Below are 22,189 nucleotides of genomic sequence, written 5' to 3'. Positions count from 1 at the left end.
ACAATTTTATACGAGCTTAATTGAAGAAATGGCGGAGTATGTTAACTCCCAAAAGCCATGCACCATATCGTCGGTTATACACCATACTACGGTGGCCTCTCGAATCAATTTCCAGACGGGGGCTAGAAGAAATTCTAAGCCCACGGAAAACAAGGGTTCCAATGAGCCTAAGGGGAAGGACAATGTCCAAAAGTCTTGTAAGGGAAAATCCAACAAAGCTAAAGAGAAGGGAGTTTATAAAGGCAAAATAAACTCTCTCCTGAAGAGCTTGAGATTTATGGCAAGGATAACCGTTGTTTCAAGTGCGGCGAGCAAGGGCATGCATACCAGGCGTGTCCCCAAAAGAACACCCGCCATGAACCTCCTAGAGCTACCTTGGTCAAAATCCAAGAGGAGGAAATTCACCACAAAGTATCTCCTCTATGCCATGCTTGGGGAAAGGTAAGAGAACATGATTATTTTATTCTCTTTAACCATGGTTCTACTCACAATTTTATATCTATAGAGTTGACCACCAAGCTAGGCATCCAAGCCTATGAGATGGGAGATGTCCTACCCGCAGGTGAAGCTTTCAAGGGGCAAGAAGCTCCAGTCACTCCCTTAATCGGGAAATTGAGGCTCCATGTCCAAAGCTATGTGGACAAAGAGGACTTCTTTATCTCTCCTCTCAAGCATGAGGATGTAATCCTAGGGGTACCATTGTTTGATTGCATGGCTGCCAATGTTAAATTCCTTGAAAGGATAATCTCCTTCAAGTTCAGGGAGCAAGATATGTATATAGATGCTAAGGAAATGGGGAACGCTATACCCATTGTACACACACAAGATTTCAACAAGTCAATAAAGAGCTCTATTTCCATGTACATGATTTTTGTTAAAGATTCTCTAAATGAACCTAATGTTTTAGCAAAAGAAAATATACACAATCAAAAGGAATAATATTTATTCAATTTTCTCATGGAGTTTCAAGATGTCTTTATTGACGACATCCCTTGTGAGCTTCCTCCTAAATGAGGCAATGATGACCATGCAATTAAACTTCTTCCAGGAAGTTCACCGCCTAATAAACCTCCTTATAGAGTTTCTCAAGCTCAAAAAGAGTAAATTGTGTGGCAAGTGCATGAATTAGTTGAGAAGGGCATGGTTAGGCCTAGCTCATCTCCATTTTGTTCTCGTGTGCTACTAGTGCAAAATAAAGACGACACATATTGTATGTGTGTCGACCATAGAGCACTAAATAGTATCACTATCAAGAGTAGGTTTCTCATTCCACAGGTAGAAGACCTATTTGATAAGCTACAAGACTCCACCTACTTCAGTAGGATTGACCTAAAAAGTGTCTATCATCAAATAAGGATAGTTAATTAAGACATTGTGAAGACCGCATTTCGCACTACATTTGGTCTTTACAAATACATTGTCATGCCTTTTGGCTTGACCAATGCACCATCCACATTCAACCGCTTGATAGAGAAGCTATTCAGGCCTCACTGAACCTTTACTGGAGTGTTCTTTGATGATATCATCATCTACTCTAATTCATTAGACGAACACAAGCAGCACCTCCAGGTAATATTTCAAGTTTTAAGAGAGAATAAACTTTATGGTACTCGAAAGAAAAGTGAATTTTTCTTGCAAGAGATTCAGTATTTAGGTCACATTATCTCTTAAGATGGCATCCAAATGGATCCATCAAAGTTAGAGGTAATAAAAGGATGTCCTAAACCAAGGAATCTTCATGAGTTAAGAAGCCTTATAGGTATGTGCGCATACGATAGACGCTTCAGAAAAATTCTCACTACATGGTCTGCCAAGCAGAACAATGCTTTCGAAAAGCTTATTGCTCAGCCTCTGCTTACACTACCGGATCTCTCAAAACCATTTGAGGCCCAATGTGACGCTTGCAGTGATTGCGTTGGAGCTATTTTTCTCCAAGAAGGGCATGCCATAGGCTATGAAAGTCAAAGGCTCGACCCTGTTGAGCAAGCTCTAGGCATATATGAAAAGGAACTCCTCATAGTTCTACATGCCTTAGACTCATGGAAGCACTATATATTGGGGACTCCTTTCCTTCTGTGAACGGATCACCAAAGTCTTAATTACTTCATGACGCAGACCAAGCTCTCTGAAAAACAATTGAGGTGGGCGAATTTCCTTTTGCAAGTTGATTTTCATATTGCTCACATTGCTGGCAAGCATAATCAAGTAGCCGATGCACTCTCAAGACGGCCGAGAGTGAATGCGATTTCCATAGCAACTCACAATAATCTATCTTCTATGATAGATGCATATGCTATTCATCCCGATTTTATAGATGTGATTTCAGCCCTTGCACTAGGGAAGAAAGAGGAACCATTTACTTTACAAGATGGTTATCTTCTCTATGAAAATATACTATGTGTTAGTAGCTCACTACATGAGAAAGTAATGTATGAATCTCATGCTCCTCCTTATGCAGGGCATAGAGGGATTTAGTCTACCCTAAAGGGGATTGAAACATATTTCTATTGGCCTACCATGAAAGAAAACATACAAGAGTATGTTTCTAAATGTGTGGTATGCCAAAAGACAAAGTTTGATAGAGGGAAGAAACTAGGATTGCTTCAACATTTGCCAATCCCTAATTCACCATGCACTGCAAGCCATGCTTAACATTAGCGACGCTCATACTATGACGTTGAAATATGAAAATTGCCGGCGTCGCTATTACCGTCGCTATGACCATCGCTATGTTACTCTTGACATAGCGACGGTAATAGCGACGTCGACTGCGCTAAAAAAAATAACGAAGGGCATTCAAAAACTCAGATCTCAGATCTGAGTTTTCGACGCGTGCTCAAGCAAGCAAGGTAACGCTCTCCCTCTCTCTCTCTCTCTCTCTCTCTCTCTCTCTCTTTCTTCTCCACACACACACACACACGAGGAGAGGAAGGAGAGCCAGGTATGCTCCTTCCCTCTCCTCACTCTCATGTTCCCTTCCCCTCTTTCTCTCTCCTTCTCTCTCTCTCTCTCTCTCTCTCTCTCTCTCTCTCTCACACACACACACACACACACACACACACGAGGAGAGGAAGGAGAGCCAGGTATGCTCCTTCCCTCTCCTCACTCTCATGGTCCCTTCCCCTCTTTCTCTCTCCGTCTCTTTCACTCACACACACACACACACACATTGTGTTTTTGAGAGAGAGAGAGAGAGAGAGAGAGAGAGAGAGAGAGAGAGAGAGAGAGATAGATAGAACGAGAGAGAGAGAGAGAGAGAGCACAAGCTTAAACAAAAAACGCACACACATGCATACAAGAAGAAAGCACACACATTGAGAGAGGAAAAGAGAGAGAGCTTGCATAAACCAAAAATGCGCACACACACACATGCATAATCAAAGAAAGCACACACACATTGAGAGAGGAAAAGAGAGAGAGAGCATGCATAAACCGAAAAACCGCACACAGACATGCATAATCAAAGAATGCACACACATTGAGAGAGGAAAACAGAGAAAGAGACAGATATATATAAAACAAAGAGAGAGAGAGAGAGAGAGAGATAAAAGAAGAAGAAGAAGAGAGTTTTAACATCGTAGGAAAGTATCCCAAGAGACCTTAAAGATCTAGTCGATAGGAGTTGAACTCAAGACATGTTATTCATAAGGAAAATGGCATAACCAATCTATCACACTTCGGTAATAGAATAGTTATACCATTTTTCTCCTATTTTTATTGGCGTGCACACACACTCGAGAAGAAGAGAGTTTAATTTAACGTCGTAGGAAACTAATTAAAGAGACCTAAAAATCTAGCCGACGAGGAGTTGAAACCAAGACTTGTTATTCAAGAGGAAAATGGCATAACCAATCTACCACACTTGAGTGATAGAAAGGTTATACCATTTTTCTCTTTTTATTGGCACACACACACCCACACACACACACAAGAAGAAGAGAGTTTGAACGCCGTAGGAAACTATCCCAAAAGACGTTAAAGATTAGGATTTTAGTAGACTTAATTACGTTAAATTAGATCTAGGTTTATTTAAATTAGATTAGATTAGATTTAGGTTTATTAATTTAGATTTATATATGTTATATTAAATTAGATTTAGGTTATTGAATTAAGGTTAGAAGAAATGACGAGGAAATCGTTTAAGATAAGGTTAGAAGAAATGGCGAGAAAATTTCTTGCGCTCACAGCCTCGACAGTCCATGCGGACCAGCAATTCCACCTGCATGTTCGACTGCTGCTACCATACAATAAGCCGTCATGTTTAGCTAATGGAAGAGAAAATTGAGCATACACAGAAATTAGTGATGCAAGATGATGATTCCAAGGGTCACACACACACACACACCACATCCCGTCAAATCTAGAATAAGAATTAAGTGCCTTGAGCAGACATTAGCTACATTGCAAGAATGACGTACCTGCATGCTACAAACAAAGATCTACTATGAAAAGATGTTAAGATGCTGTGAAATGCTACAGCTAGAGAAGAGGCAAAGGGGTTTTGTCCACTACATGCAGTATCATGTAGACGTGGGTGTGTAGATTTCTTGTACCCACAAATATAGGCATTGACCAATAAAGACGAGATTATAACCTGGTGATTCTGATCTCCGTGCACCTCTAGACCGAGATGCGGGGATTGGACATGACTAGAAAATGTGAGGTAGTTTACAGTGTGAACAAAGAGAGAGAGATAGAGAGAGAGAGATAAAAGACGAAGAATGTCAATAGAAGATTAAATTTGTTGTCCAGGTTATAAGATTTTTGCCCTCATTATGAGTAGTGACGAGGATGTGGGGCCGTCCAACCGAAACACCTATCTCTCAACGAGGATCTTATGTCCCGGTAACCATTGCAAGCATGTTGTGCGACGGACAAGACGCGTTTCTTTGCAGCACGTTCACGAATTTGGCGAGTTCGATCCATCTATTATAGATCGAGTTTTTTCCAATTATAACTCGTCGGACTCTGATGCTGGCCAACAGGCAGCAATCTTGCAACCCAATAGATGTGTTCGCAGGCGCTTTGGTCAAGCAGCATATGTGAGGCCACAAAATGTAGCCTCTGACAGCTCGGGGGATGATCATGCAGACCACATTCCCAACAAGGCAATGTTTGAGCCCGAAATTGATGAAATGATCGAGACGATCATGGATTCAGAAAGGCTTTTCTATGATGATATGAAAAGTGAAGCCGATACGCCATTGTATAATGGAGCACGTGTGTCTAGATTGAAAGCGCTCCTGGTTCTTCTCAACATGCAGACAAAATTTGGATGGAGTGACACTAGCGTCACAGCGCTTTTCAGGTGATCTATTATAATAATTAGTTTACTTTAATAAAAGTCTAAATGTCTAATGATCTGATAGATTTTTACACAATTGTACCGTATTTTTATGTTGTGTAGATTGCTCAAAGAGCACATACTACCAGTTGATAATGTGATGCCAGATTCTCGAGAGGAAGCAAGAAATATTTTGTGAAACTTGGGGATGGATTCTAATTCGATCCACACTTGTCGTAATGACTGCATTCTTTTCAGAGGGGAATACATAGCCATAGAGAAGTGTCCGAAATGTGATTCCGAAAGATATCGAGTAGATCTCCACGGAACAAAAATTACGCAAAAGGTTTTGCGATATTTTCCTCTGCTTCCTTGCATCAAGCATATCTTCGAATGTAAGTCCATGGCCGCCCTAGCATCACGGCATGAGAAGAATAAATCTTCGGATGGTGTGCTACGGATTCCTATAGATTGTGCAGCCTCGAAACATATAGATGGAACATGGACGGATTTTGCCAGGGAAGCTTGAAATTTGCGCTTAGGCCTGGCTATGGATGGCGTAAATCCATTTGGTCAAAGATCAACATCTTATAGTGTATGGCCCGTTGTCATCGTCAACGACAACATTCCCCCGTGGTTGACTACGAAGAAGGGGAACCTATGGCTAAGCTTGATTGTGCCGGGGCGATATAAAGTGAATAATATGGATGTGTATCTTCGTCCACTATTGGAAGAGCTACAACAATTGTGGATTGGCATAGAGGTGGTGGATATGAGCCGACACACAGGTCGACGGAATGCTTTGATCAGAGGCATTCTAATGTGGACCATGCATGACTATCCCGGACTAACAGAATGCTCAGGTGATCTATTTACACTCCTCACTTAGACACTGTAAATCTTGTTTTTTCCCATAGTTGATCTATTATCATGTGTATACATGCAGGGCTTCAAACAAGCGGAACAGAGCATGTGTCACATGTGGACCTAAACTAAATGCACGTAGGGCGCCCTCACTGAAGAAGCAAATCTACGAAGGTCATCAAGCATATCTTCCAGAGAATCATGTGTTACGCGACGGCTTTTTGGGAAGAGAGCCACCGAGGATGTCTGCACAAGCATGGTTAGAGCAGAAGGAGATGTGTGATGACGGATTGCCCCCAGGGATGAAGAGACTATATCTATGGTACGAGTTACCATATTGGTCCCGACTCATGATCAGTCACTTGCTCGATCCAATGCACATATTCAAGAATGTGGGTAATCTACTATGGGACCATCTGACCGGCAAGAAAGATACTTTGGGAGCCAGAGTTGACCTTAGAAATGTGGATCGTATGGAGCAATATTGGCCTCAAACAGCGTTCGATGGATCGATAAAACTCCCTAAAGCACCATGTATTTTCACAGGATCCCAAGAACGCAAAGTAAAAGAGACCATTCGATCTTTGTGGACCCCCACTGGCGTAATGCACTCGCTCCGAACGTGTTTTACTAAAGAAGGAAAGCTTACTGGTTTGAAGTCACACGACTGGAATAAAATGTGTCAGGTATGTTCATAGTGAGAATTGTGTAACAAATTCGTATGTGGACGTACTTTAATATCATTGTTGCACGTGTTTTGCAGTTTATTTTACCGATTTCCATTGAGGGATGTATGTCTCTTTACATCCATAACACAATCTACAAACTTGCAAAGTTGGTACAATGGATCTCACAAAAGTAGATCAACGTAGACTCCATACCATTCGCCAAACTAAACGCTATGGAGGTTGTGTGTATGTTTGAGAAACATTTTCCCACTACCATGCTAACCATTCAGGTGCATCTTCTTGTCCACATAGTTGATGAGGTGGAAATAGCCGGCACAGTACATTCCAGATGGATGTTCTTTTTTAGAACGTTTCATGAAAATGCTTAAGGGATATGTGCATCAAAAGGCACGTCCGGAGGGTAGCATGGCAGAAGGTTGGCGGTATCAGAGTCCCTAGTGTACATTGGAGAGTGGCTAGACGGATTTGATAAAGCCCGGAACACGCTATGGCAAACCATAGATGATGAGCGCATATCTGGAATTGTCATGTGCAATCTCGGTATTGAGAAGAAGATGATGGAAGATCTAGAGGCTAAAATCAACCGATTTCGCATGCTTCACAATCCAGTCATGCAGAAGTGGATCTCACAATATGAGGATGCAAAGCAAGAGCGACAAAGGGCAAGAATCAAGTGGAGACGGGGAAGACGACCACCGATGCACTATCCGACGGGTCTGGAGAGCCTACCAACATTCATGATCTTAAGATGGTTGCACAACCAACTGAAAAGTGCACAACAATGCGGTGAAGAAGTGACTGAGGAAGAGTGGGAGTACTCTAGGGGTTGCGCGACCAAGGTAAGTTTGCAATGTACGACAGTGACTTTTTAGATGTCTGAATGGCCACTCATAATCTTTGTTGGTTGTAGTATAAGTCATACACAGCAGCATGGTGTAAAGGTCGACATTTTAGGGTGGAACGGATCGACAAAAAACGTTTTACTCAAGATTGTGGAATCATGGAAAAATTTGAACAGTCTAGTCGACGACAGTCCTCTGATGCAGTTCCTGTGGTGGCGGAACTCACTTACTTCGGCACGCTACAAGAGATTTTGTGGATCGATTATAGAGGATTTTTTGTTGACTTGTTCGACGTGCAATGGTTCAAGATAATCATGGAGGGTCGCAACGCTACTGTGCGTAGATGAGAGTCTAGTTTTCTTGAGGTGGATTCAACTAAGAAATGGAATGACCTAAGAGACACTTTTGTACTACCCGAGCATTGTGAACAAGTAAGTATGTAAATAGTTAACGTGCGTTTTAGAATTTATGTGCTTGGAAGCTCTCATGTAAGTTATGTGGCTCTGGCAGGTGATATTTCATCCCACAAAGTCTGCATCAAACTAGTGGTACGTCATAGAGGTAGCCCCTCGTAGTGCACGGACGTATGAAGGCTACCATGTGCCAATCACAGCGGCATCAATGGAGGAGATCGGAGAAGATGCTCCGTCAGAAGCCGTGGAGGTGGTGCCAGACGAACATCAACCTGTTACTCTCTATGGGGTGCATGCAGAGGATCTACAAAATGAAATAGAGGACATCTGTTTAAAGGGAGAGCTCTATATAGATATAGGAAGTTATGCTGAGCTATGCGAGGATGAGAGAGAGATCTCTTAAAGCCATAAATATTGTTTTGTAAATTTAGAGTTATGCACTTGCCTCTTTCATCACTCAATTTGAATAGAAGAAAAACGCTTTCTGTTTGCTGCTAGCCTTTGAACATTCCAAAGCTTTAAACACTGGAGTGTTCTTGTATGATTCTCCGGCTCTTTAAGTATTTGCGTCATTGCGTCATTGTATTTCTCTCTCTCTCTCTCTCTCTCTCTCTCTCTCTCTCTCTCTATCTATCTATCTATCTATCTATCTCTATCTATCTATCTCTCTCTCTCTCTCTCTATCTACTTGTCCATGTTTTCTACTCCATTCATTCAATAATAAGTTTAAATGTTCGTGTGTTTAATACAGGTATGGATGATGATGAGTTTCTTTCTTCTTTGTCACCCCAGCAGAGACAGTGGTACGCGGAGCGTCATCGCTCAGGCACACCATCGCGCGTTCCTACTCCATCTGCATCTCCCTCTGTTTCGGAGTCCTCAGCCCGACGCTCTAGTGGCGGCGGTGGCGGTGGCGGTTGTTGTGGGGGTGGTGCCACCGATGCTTTGACACCGCCTCGTGTTTGACGAGGCTCTTTACCCTCCCCTTGTTTGCCCATCCCGACACCAGCCATGGCATCTCCATCAACACCAGGTTTTTCACGGATGAGTGCCCTTCCCCACAGCTACACACCACTAGCTACTCCTCCAGGAATCACTCCAGTGGACACTCCTCGCTTCGGGGCTCAGACTCCAGTGGAGACACCTGGCGTTCGTACCCCCATTGACACGCCGCTAGAGATCCCTCTTGAGACACCCAGGTTCACGCGTCAGTGGCGAGAGGGCTTGGCTTACTCCGTAGACTTCAGCGGAGGCATCATCTTGGATGATGACGGCAAGAAGGTGATTTCGCGCATGCGCGATCTTTGCTCTCAAGTGTTTAGACACTACATACTAAACACATGGAGTGAAATACCGAAAGGATTAAAAGACAGAGTCATCAGCATGCTTCATGACGAGTTTCCCATTCCAACACGGGATGACTGCTTCAATGAAGATGTGATGAAGGTTCGAATGCGCGAATACTGCAAGCATAAGCGTTCCGAAGTGCAAAAAGCAATAAAGCATGGATGGAACAGACCAGATTGGCTGGCCAAAGAAGATTGGAAGCATGCAAAGAAATAAGTGCGCGAGAATCCCGACGAGTGGAAGCAACAAAAGGAGGCAGCCAGAGCGCAAGTAGATGCAAGGAGCTCGCACCACTTGGGGAGCGGCGGGTGGGCATCATTTGAGGCTGATTTTGTAAGTGTTTTCGCATCTATGTTCGATAGTTTAGGGTTTATGGGATTTGAAATTCTAACATAATGGATTCTTTGTATGTTTTGGCAGTGGTCGTTTACAGGAGGTGATCCCACTCCGTATGAGCGTGAGTACGCAAGCAGGAAGGGCTTAAACGCCCTTATAGACATCCTGACTTCTCGTGGCGGCATGGTTAGTATTAGGGTTTATTCTTTTCTATTTATTGTATTGTTTTATAAACGTCGCTCGCTATATGTTTAATTATAATTACAAAAAGCTATCTTATTGTTTTTTTTTGCAGAATCCGACAGATACGCCGCTTGGACGCGATGAGACGTCTGATTAGACGACGTCAGTTTAGCCATAGCTAGATAGCATTAGTTTCTTTTTGTCCTAGCTTATGTATCATGAGACCATGTAACTATGTATTTTTCAAAACCATGTATATTTTTTAAATAATGACAATGGTTTGTATCTATTACATTTGCAATGATTAACAATCAAGTGGTTTTGCTGCTGTGTACAATTGTCATTTATTCACTTCCATCAATTCACGCTTGTCATTTTTGTATCTTTATTTTTCAAACAATACGTACTATGGATGATGGAGTTAATGATTATATTGTCTTGTGGCTGAGTATTTTGGGTCTATATTTACCTTTGTACTTTTTTTCAAAGGTAAATTGACCAATGAAACATTCAATATGGTTGATGGGTGGCAGGGCATTCAATGCCCTGCCGCCAAAAACTTTTAATCTCGGGCGTCTCTATAGGCGTCGCTACATTGTTCACTGTAGCGTCGCTATAAGCGTCGGTATTTACGGCCCTGCAGCGTCGCTATATGCGTTGCTATGAGCGTCACAAGAGTACACAACCTCTTGTAGTGATGGGAGAGCATATCCATGGATTTTATCTTTGAATTGTGTAAGTCTATCCATGGGAATACGGGAATACGGTTCAGTAAACAAGCTCATTTTATACCTGTCAAAAAGACTATCAAATCCCATCAAATGGAAACCCTCTTCATTTCACAAATCTTCGAGTACCATGGCTTGCCAATGTCCATAGTGTCCGGATAGAGATCCTAGAATGACCATTCATTTCAGGAAGGGTCTCTTTGAGAATTTAGGAACAAGGCTAAACTTCTCTTCGGCCTATCACCCGCAAACGGATGGCCAAAGTGAAATAACTAACCTAACAGTCCTCGTTCCTATGTAATGGAAGTAGATCAAAGATCCCAATGGGAGAAATACTTACCCTTAGTGGAGTATGTCTACAATAACACTGTTCATACTTCCACGGGAAAAACACCTTTTGAGGTAATTGAGGGAAGATCAAAAAGTCCCTTGCTACTTAAGGTACACGGGAAGATCTTTCCTACAGATGACTATAGCCAAGACCTAAAAGAATCTTTCAAAAAGATTAAGGATGCTATCTCTATCTCACAACAAAGGCAAAAGACTGCTGTTGAGAAGCACAGAAGAGCCCAAGACTTTAAAGAAAATGACTGGGTCTTACTCAAATCTCCCAAGGCTTGATTGAGACACACGATGGGCAAGAATCCTATGGGACACTAAAAGTACTATGCTAAGTTAGCAAAAAGGTACTATGGTTCCTTCCAGATTCTTAGGCCAATCAATGAGATGGCCTATCAACTCAAGTTTCCCAACCATTGACTCATACACAATGCTTTCCATGTGTCCCTACTAAATCCTTACAAAGGAGAGCCACCTCAAGAACCAACTATTGAAGACCCACCGGTGATTGAGGACCAAGAAGAGGTGCTGCAGCCCGAGTCCATTCTCCGACATGAAGACAAGGTACTAAGTGGCGATAAGACTATCCAATGCTTCCCTAGAGTAAGAAAAAGTACAAATGCTAGAAATGAACAAAGTTTTTGTCTTATAAGACTCTCTTTTTCTTTATTGTGCACAAAAATGAAGTAGTATGCATGCTTAGATCAATTTCGTGGAGACGAGGTCTCCCAAACACCAAGTAGAGCTTGGCACTCTACTAAGGAATATTGATAGGACTAATGTGCAGACATGCTTGTGGAAGCTTAGGCTCTCCAGCACCAAGTGGACCAGTCATCAATTCTGGAACGATGTGGTAGGGTAACATAGGGATCCTCTACCCGCTAGGAAAAAGGACTAATGAATATGCTTTATCTTCTCTACCCCATAGTCGAGGACGACTATGATTTCAAGACAGAGGTAATGTCATAATAATCAATATCTAATTCTCCTAAATGATTTTCTCATGTTAAACTGATCATTTAATACAGGGAAGTGATAGGGGAGAAATAGCTAGAATATTGGTTAAGCCACCATACTGGCCATAGTAGGGATCCAAAGGAGGGAAAATAGGGATCCAAAGGGGGGGTCATCTGCAAAAGAGAAATATGAAAAAATGGGCTTAAAAGACCCTAAGGCTCAGGCCATTAAGACTTCCAAAATGGTAAGGTTCCAAAATTCAAAGGTTGTGTCCAAAGGTCAAACAATAGGGGAATTGGATCCTTTGTATGTGTCACAAAAAGTCTTCATAATCCCTACATAGGAGGGGGCGAGCCTTGCAAGTAGGGGATGAGAGAGAAACTCACACACACACTCACAAGCTTCATTTGTACACAAGGGGAGAGAGGAACGCATGTCAGCTCCCTAGCCTAGATGCCCAAAAGGTGTACTCAAATCCTATTGGATGGCCTTGGACGTGGACCAATGAGAATCAGTCATCGAGAGTAAATCTAGTTCATTTAATTTAAAAACACCTAGTAAAAGAACCAATAAGAATTAAGCTCTTTAGAAGACTATTGGACAGTCTCCCAAGAGGACCAATGAGCATTCAGTAGCCCAATGGCTTACTTGATTCCTATTGGCTAGGAGGCAAAGGGGTCCAATCAGAGTTTTGTTGCATTTATTAATTACCTAAAGCTCTCACAAAAGGGGAAAGGGGGACACATGTCAGAAGGCTATCACTTACACTGCTTAATTTCCATTGGCTAGGCCTGGGGAGGTCCAATAGGGCTGTAGCATGATCAATTATCAAGGGGGATCGACCAAGAGAGAGAGGGGGCTGATTTCTGCAAGTCATTAACACACACTCACACTATCTCATGTCTGAAGAAAAGAAGACTCTCTCTCCTTCTCAAGCTTTAATGGAAATCTTACCACCTACTCCAAGCTTGTGAGAAGGGAGGCCTACATCAACAACTCTTGGCTTTGTGATGCAAATCCAACCAAGAGCCAAGATTCAATGCATGCTCATCTCCTGTACCATGCTAATTACTAAGCTAAGCTATGCTAATATGAGTGACTATGTGAGGAGATGTACATCTTTCTCGTAAGAATACTCCTTCTTCCTCTCAATCTACTCTCATACCCCACTAGATCTCACCATCTTCAAAGGTGTGTGAGGTCTTGGGTCTGAGACCATGAGGGAATTGATGTTGTGTTTGATAAGTGTTTTGCTTAGTGCATGAAGTTTCCATCTTCATTGCACTAGCTAGTATTGAAGGAACACAAAGAATTGTATTGTAAAATGTCTCTCTTGATAGAAGAAGCCAGAATACAAAGCCTTTTGGAGGGGGGACCGGCTCCATGCAAATCCGGTCCTCAACTGTTGTCAATTGCTTAATTTCTCTCTCTTTTGAAGTATTGTTCATGCTATCTAGCTTGGTGTTATGCTTTTTTTTTCTCACTCCACCCAAGCACTCTTGTTAATCTCATTAGGAATCTATTCTAATAAACTGCTCACTATATTCATGCTATTTTCCACTACACACAAGTTATTAGGCCATTAAATGTTACATTGGTATTAGAGCACAAGGTTTCTCTTTTCTTGCTCAAGCAGGGAGATCGTCAAGCTAGCTATAAATGGTATTAGAGCACAAGGTTTCTCTTTTCTTACTCAAGCAGGGAGATCGTCAAGCTAGCTATAAATGGTTGGTACTATTAAATATATGTGAGTAAGTAGAATAGGGATTTTTCAGTGTTGCAGTGTGCCTGTCTTTGTGCAAATAATGGGGCATCACCATCGACATCTATGGTCTTAATAGTGGAGTCCTACAGGGATTGCCTACGGCTTAACCACTATTGAGCTATTAGAATCTTGACAGAAGCCGGTGTTGTTTCGGTGTTGAATGATCCTCTCTTGTATTCCTTACAATTAATGGTATTCGAGCCACAAGTATAGTAGCTTGAGTTATTTTTCTAAAGGGGTAAAGAGGAGTAACAACTAGGGCTTGAAGTGCTAAAGTTGTTAGAATGGCTGACATAGTAAAGAGAGTGAAATTAATGTTGATAACTTTGATTTTGTTAATGAGCAAGATACTAATGATGCCTGATGCTTGTTAACTATCTTGTTTCTCCGCTTCAACAAGCCATGGGCAATCCATCCCTCCAAACTAAAGTGCAACGTCATCTTCGTGCTCATGGTATTCTCCAAGCTCCCCACCATGACAAGAAAACACCTAGGAAGCCTCCTTGCGAGACTTCCAAAAGAGGTCTCTCTTTGATTTGGGAAGAAGAAAAGGATCCATATGAAGGGCTTAGACATTTTCTCCTTGATGACGCATCTCCTTCTCAAAGGAGAACTCAAGAGCCTCCACCAAAGGAAGGAGAAATAAGTGAGTCTCCCGCCACCTCGGCAGAGATGGCTCCACGAAGCGGGCGGGCTAAACGCTCTCCATCACTTGCAAAGCGGGGAAGACCATCGTATACTTCTCCACACCATACTTCAAAGAGGGATGCCAAAAGCAAGAGAAGAAAAAGGCGAGAAAGAGGACACCCTCTTCTTCATCCTCTTCCTCTTATGAAAGTGATGGTGAAGACAATGAAGATCAAGGCAAGAAAAAGGTGAGAAAAAGGTCACCCTCTTCTCCATCTTCCTCAAATTCTTCATCTTCTGAAGAAAGTGATGGTGCAACCTTTAAACTATCAAAAAGAAGAGGCCATAGGAAATCCTATGCCGCATGGCAGAGGTCATCCAAGCTCAAGAAGTTCAAAGAGGGAGGGAAGTGCATCTCTTTCCTTACGTACGATGGCACCTTTGGTGCTAAGGACAAAGTCTTGGCCTTTATCCAACAATTCGATGCGGCGTTTGGAGATGAGGGCTTCACAGAGTCCTCTAAGATACACCATGTAGCTATGCACTTTCAAAAGTCTGCCAGACAATGGTGGTCTAGCCTACAGGCCAATGGTGAAGCTCCACAAACATAGAAAGCTTTAAGAGCTTCCATTATGAAGCAGTTTTTGGCCACTGATGCCAAAGAAAAGTATTCAGCGAATGGTGAACCTTGAAGCTCTCTCCCTACGAATCCATTCAGAAATACGTAGACAAGTTTTGGGATTTACAACTCAAATCCACTGTCTTCAAGAAGTTGTATTTTGGAAAGAAAAAGCAATAATTTTGTGCGGGCTTAACTGAAGAAATGGCGGAGTATGTTAACTCCCAAAGGCCACGCACCATATCGGCGGTTATACACCATACTATGGTGGCCTCTTGAATCAATTTCCAAACGGGGGCTAGAAAAAATTCTAAGCCCATAGAAAACAATTGTTCCAATGAGCCTAAGGGGAAGAAAAATGTCCGAAAGTCTCCTAAGGTTAACTCCAACAAAGCTAAAGAGAAGGGAGTTTATAAAGGCAAAAATAAACTCTCTCCTGAAGAGCTTGAGCGTTATCGCAAGGATAACTGCTGTTTCAAGTGCGGCAAGCAAGGGCATGTGTATTGTGCTTGTCCACAGAAGAACACCCACCATGAACCTCGTGGAGCTACCTTGGTCAAAATCCACAAGGAGGAAATTCACCACAAAGGATCTCCTATATGCCATGCTTGGGGAAAGGCAAGAGAACATGATGCTTTTATTCTCTTTGAACCTGGATCTACTCACAATTTTATATCTATAGAGTTGGCCACCAAGCTAGGCATACCAGCCTACAATATGGGAGATGTCCTACCCGCAGATGGTGCTTTCAAGGGGCAAGAAGCTCTAGTCACTCCCTTAATTGGGAAATTGAGGCTCCATGTCCAAAGCTCTGTGGACAAAGAGGACTTCTTTATCTCTCCTCTCAAGCATGAGGATGTAATCCTAGGGGCACCATGGTTTGATCGCATGGCTGCCAATGTTAAATTCCTTGAAAGGAGAATCTCCTTTAAGTTTAGGAAAAAATATGTATATAGATGCTAAGGAAATGGGTAACACTATACCCATTGTACATACACAAGCTTTCAACAAGTCAACAAAGAGCTCTATTTCCGTGTACATGATTTTGTTTAAAGATTCTCAAAATGAACCTAATGTTGCAGCAAAAGAAAATATACACAATCAAAAGGAATTAGAGTTATCCCGGAATATTGTCAAGGGGTTTCAAGATGTCTTTATTGACGACATCCCTTGTGAGTTGCCTCCTAAATGAGGCAATGATGACCATGCAATTAAACTTCTTCCAGGAAGTTCACCGCCTAACAAACCTCCTTATAGGTTTCTCAAGCTCAAAAAGAGGAGATTATGTGGAAAGTGCATGAGTTAGTTGAGAAGAGCATGGTTAGGCCTAGCTTATCTCGATTTTGTTCTCCTGTGCTACTAGTGCAAAAGAAAGATGGCACATATCATATGTGTGTCGACTGTAGAGCACTAAATAGGATCACTATCAATAAAAGGTTTCCCGTTCCACGGGTAGAAGACCTATTTGATAAGCTACAAGGTTCCACCTACTTCAATAGGATTGACCAAAAAATAGGCTATCATCAAATAAGGATAGATGATCAAGACATTGTGAAGACCACATTTCACACTACGTTTGGTCTTTACGAATACATTAGCATGCCTTTTGGCTTGACCAATGCACCAGCCACATTCAATCGCTTGATGGAGAAGTTATTCAGGCCTCACAAAAACTTTACTGGAGTGTTCGTTGATGATATCATCATCTACTCTAATTTATTAGACGAACAAGAGCAACACCTCCATGTAATATTTCAAGTTTTAAGAGAGAATAAACTTTATGTTAATAGAAAGAAAACTGAATTTTTCTTGCAAGAGATTCAATATTTAGGTCACATTATCTCTCAAGATGGCATCCAAATGGATCCATCAAAGTTAGAGGTAATAAAAGGATGGCCTAAACCAAGGAATGTTCATGAGTTAAGAAGCTTTATAGGTATGTGCGCATACTATAGACGCTTCATAGAAAAGTTCTCACTAACAGTAGGACCATTACATGACCTAACAAAGAGAAATGTTAGGTACACATGGTGTGCCAAGGAGAACAATGCTTTCGAAAAGCTTATCTCTCAACCTGTGCTTACACTACCGGATCTCTCAAAACCATTTGAGGCCCAATGTGACTCTTGTGGTGATTGCCTTGGAGCTGTTTTTCTCCAAGAAGGGCACTCCATAGGCTATGAAAGTCGAAGGCTCGACCCTGTTGAGCAAGCTCTATGCATATAGTAATGTAAGCTTATAGGACATTTATGACACTTTGTTGCCTCTTTTCAATTGTGGAAACACGAATGTAGGTTCCAATGAGGCAAATGTACAGCCTATGGGGGTTTCTAAAAATGTTACAGATCAGCCTATTACTGATGCAGATGTACATGATGTACTTGATGAGGAAAGGGATGAGCAGGCTAGAGGTATGCCAAAATGGCTAGTGCACAATTTGTGTGACAGTAAATTGGATGCACCTTTGTCTAGTCGTACTCATTCAGGCTCTCACCATGCATCTTATTCATCAGATTGTTATGCTTTGGTTTTGTCTAGCTTACATGATGTTGAGGAGCCTCTTTCTTTTGATGAAGCACAAAATTCAGAAAATTGGATTTGTGCCATGCAATCAGAATATGATGCGCTTATAGAAAATGACACATGGACTTTATGTGATTTGCCTCCTAGAGAAAAGGCCATTGGTACAAAGTGGGTTTACAAGTTGAAACACAAGCCAGATGGTGAGATCGATTGCCCTAAGTCCCGACTTGGTACAAAGGGTTATGCACAACAAAAAGGCATAGATTATAAAGAGACGTTTGCTCCCACTTGTCGTAGGACTACTATGCATTGGAAACTCATTTTTGGTTGGGATGTAAATCAATCAGACATTGTTATTGCTTTCTTGAATGGTGACATATTTGAGGAAGTTTATGTAATGTAGCCTCGCGATTTTGTCATAAAAGGACAAGAGGACAGTGTGCAGATGTAAGAATCTAAGTATGGGTTGAAGCAATCTCCTTGTGCTTGGTATGAGAAAGCTGACACTCATTTGGTTAAAGGAGGCTTTCGTAACAGTCCAACAAAAAGCACATTGTATGTAAAGCATGAGGGTGATGTATTTCTCATTGTGGTTCTTTATGTCAATGATTTGCTAATCACTGGACCAAATGAGAGACATATTGCTGAATTTAAAGCTGATTTGAATGCTACTTTCAAGATGAAAGATTTGGGGCTGTTGCATCATTACTTGGGTAAATAGTTTAAGCAGTGTGATGGTGGTATTGCCTTGTGTCAGAAAAGTTACATAGAGACATTGCTATGTAAGTATGGACTTGAGGATTGCAAATCTATTGCCACTCCCATGGAAATAGGTTTGAAGTTGAGTCTACATGATGTTGGCGATCCTGTTGATGTCACTCTTTACAAAACTGCTATTGGCTGCCTCATTTATGTATGCAACACGAGGCCACATATTCAGTTTGCAGTCTCACAGGTCAGTAAATTTATGCATAGCCCAGGGTCTAAGCATTGGCAGGTTGTCAAGAGGATTTTCCGCTACCTTAGTGGCACTTTACATCTTGGCTTGTTTTATCCCAAGGGAGGATCATTGCCGCTAGACTTACATACTTTTTCGGACTCAGATTGGGCTGGTTGTTTTGACACACGAGTGGTTTTTGTTTCAATCTTAGTAGTTCATGTACATCATGCTTGAGCAAGAAGAAACCTATTGTGGCCACTTCGAGTTGTGAGGCTGAGTACATGGCAGTCTTCACAACTACGATTGAGTGTCTATGGCTCAGACACCTTATGGCTGGTTTGGGTGTTGGACAGGACACTGCCAACACTATCTACACTGACAGTCAGAGCGCATTGGCAGTTGCAAGGAACCCAATTTTTCATGCTTGCACAAAACACATTGAGGTGCATTACCACTATGTCAGGGAGAGGCTCTCAGCAGGAGATATTAGCTTGGCTTATGTTCCAACACAGGACAACCTTGCAGATCTTTTCACAAAGGCATTGTCTCGTGAGAAGATTGAAGCTTTCCACAAAGCTTTGGGCTTACTCCCCTTTGTGTACTGATCATGTCCTCAGGGAATAGCACTTCCCTTTACTCATGTGCCAGCTCTCATTCACCGCATCACTCCAGGGGGGATTTGTTACCATATACATGTGGTAGTGATGTGTGTGAACACACTAGGACCATCGGGGCATTTTTTCCCTCTTTAGGAGTTTTTTTACCCCGAGCATTGTATATATGCCCATCACTCTAGGGCTATCTATCTTTCCATTTCATACTAAGTAACACACTCTCTATTGTGTGCCTTGAGCTTCCTTCGTCTTCCCCAAGTTTTGTGCGTTTCTCTGCAACCCTAATTCCAACGTGTATTGGCTTGTAGTTATTGATTGGATTTGAGACTACTATGTAATTTAGTATAGAGGGCCTCTTGCTCCTCCATGTGTAATAGTTGTCCTAGGATTTCGTTCTAGGGATTGGTGGACAATAGGTTGGGTTGATCTTGAGACATTGAGGGGCATTCTTGTAAGTGATCTCATCTTGGGGGCTTTTCTCAAACCAATTCTTTCTCCATAGGGGTTGACTCTTTAGGATGAGGAGCACTTGGTATGATATAGCTAGTACATCCTTGTAGTCTAGGCTTTTCATTTGGTTCCGTTACCAACAAGATCTTCTTTTTCCATAGTAAGGCTTCTTCTTTCATTGAGGGAAGCGCTATCATCTCATGGCCAAAGTTCTTAACCACTTCATCTAGTTTTATCCATTAGTAGTGTGGCCAATTCCAGTACTTTGAGCTCATAAAGAATATATTATTTTTGTGAGCCAACTATCATGCCATCTATCCACTTATTTAGCTCATCTTGGGCATATTTTTTCTCTATTTCCTCCTCAAAGTCATGCAAACCTCCCCTAGATGATGTTCTTGATAGCTCCACAAGGGGTAGATTTGTACTTTCAAATTCAACCTTTTGCTGTGTTGGTTGAGTAGATACAATAGCCTTGGACTGTAGGGCATTGATTGCCAAATATTTTGCCTTTAACTCCTTGGTGTGCCTCTTTGTCTGACTAGTCAAATCTGCTTTTGCCTTGGCTAGGTATGGCAATAGTTGACAGGAGTAGGTCCTTGTACATATGGTAGGTTTTTTGTGGTTTGCTCACAGTTTTGGGTAGTGTTTGCCAAGTTTTTGCAAATGGTAGAAGAATAAAGATGATTTTTGCTTGAACATGAATGTTCAACAAGGAGGTGGGGCAATGATGGTGCAACCAAAGTGTGTCGACCCTGGCAAAGGGCACAAACAGTGATGTGTATATTTACAGATGCATGGCAGAGGGCTAGAGCAGCGGGAAGTACATGTGCACGCAAGTAGCAGTGGAGATGTAGAGGTGCTACAACCCGAAGCTGTTCTTCGGCATGAAGACAAGGTACTACAACATGGTAAGATTATCCGACGGTATCTTATTAAGTTCAAAAATTATCCTTTTGAAGATGCCAGATGAATGCAAGGAATACAGCTGAAGGATAGTATGAACCTTGTCAATGCTTACAATTCTACATTAGAGTAAGCAAATATACAAATTTCTTTTAAATGACTCATTTTTTTGTCTTATAAGACTAGTCCTCTTTTTAATTGTGCACAATTTAACTAGTATGCATGTATGGAATCATGTTTGTGATGACGACGTCTCTCAAACACCAAGTAGAATTTGTCACTCTACTTTGGGAGAATGACATGGACTAAAGAGCAGACATTCTTGCGGCAGCTATGTCTCCCAAGCACCAAATGGATTATTCATCCATCTTGGAAAGATGTCGTAGGGTAAAAAGGAATCCTCTACCCGCTAAGTAAAATTGACTAATGACTAAGTCTTTATCTCTTCTACCTCATAGTCGAGGACGAATATGATTTCAAGAGAGAGGTAATGTCATAAAATCTAATATCTAATATCTAACCAACCCAAATGATTTTCTCATATTAAATTGATCACTTAATGTGGGAGAATAAAAGGGAACAAGTGTTAAGATATAGACATGTGCTTATAGATCTATCTGAACACGGGGCCAATGGTAAAGGGGCCCAAATGAGAGATGGTCTATCAAAGAGCAAGGCTAACAAATGGAGCATAAGACCTTAGGGTTAGCTTCATTGAAGACCTCCAATAATGTGTGTAAAAGGCCTTTGACCTTAGGTAAGCTAGGGCTGAGCTTGAGGCGCAGGAACCCCAACCCAGCTCGAGGTGCTTGTCCTGCTTGTCATGCTTGATGAGACTAAGGTGCTTGATGATTGAGGTGCTTGAGATGATTGAGGTGCTTAATTATTGAGATGCTTGAGGTGCTTGACATGCTTGAGATGCTAGGGTTGCACTTGAGGTGGGAACCCAGCCCAAGCTTAAAGTGCTTATGAGCCAAGCTTGTGGTGGGAACTGGGCCTATGCATGCGCTTGCGGTGTCAAAAAGTCAAAGATTCAATCCCTACAAGGAGGGGGCAAGCCCTACATGAGGGGGGATGAGAGAGAACACCCACACACTCACACAAGGCATGCATGGTACAAAGAAAGCAAAAGGGACACTTGTCAAGTTCCTCCTCATGTTGCCCTCATGTTGTGCCTGAAGCCTATTGGTTGGCCACCCAAGGGGTCCAATAATAATTTAGGAGATTTACTTAATTGATTTAGCATTTATCTATCCCTCTCTCTCAAAGGGGAAAGGGGGACACTTGTCTCAAGGCTACCCTTGCTGCTTGTAATGCCTCCTGCTTGTGATTGGCTAGGCCTGGAGGGGTCCAATGAGCTTCAAGCATGAGCTACAAGGGGGGTTTGACCCAAGCAATCTACGGGGTTGCTTAGGGGGTATACTCACCCACACACACTCACAAACACTCTCATGGTGTGCTATGCAAAGTGCAAGAGCTCCCTCTCCTTCTCCAAGCAAGTAGAGGTTGAGAGCCTACACCAACACTCTTGGATATGGAGTGAAAATCCAACCAAGAGCCATGCTTCAATGCTTACGCTTGCCATCTCCTTCTTCTTCATTACTATGCTATTAAGTATTCTATCAACAAGAGTTATGATAAGTGAGGAACTAATTATTTCTCCTACGAAATGTTTCTTCTTCCTCTTCCCTACCCTCATTCCCTGCTAGCTCTCTCCACCTTCGAAGGTGTTTGAGGTCTTGGGACTGAGGCTTAGGATAGTT

The 22,189-nt window shown here is 42.0% G+C and overlaps 1 pseudogene; it reads left to right on the top strand.

The window, feature by feature from the left end:
- The window catches only part of LOC147448531 (uncharacterized), a 32,056-nt pseudogene extending 21,941 nt beyond the window's left edge, over nucleotides 1-10,115 (top strand).
- Nucleotides 10,116-22,189: the final 12,074 nt, after the last annotated feature.

Source organism: Adiantum capillus-veneris, chromosome 10 (assembly GCF_014529385.1).
Source record: "Adiantum capillus-veneris isolate H3 chromosome 10, ASM1452938v2, whole genome shotgun sequence".
NCBI classification, from domain to species: domain Eukaryota; kingdom Viridiplantae; phylum Streptophyta; class Polypodiopsida; order Polypodiales; family Pteridaceae; genus Adiantum; species Adiantum capillus-veneris.
This window is presented reverse-complemented; position numbering and strand designations above follow the sequence as displayed.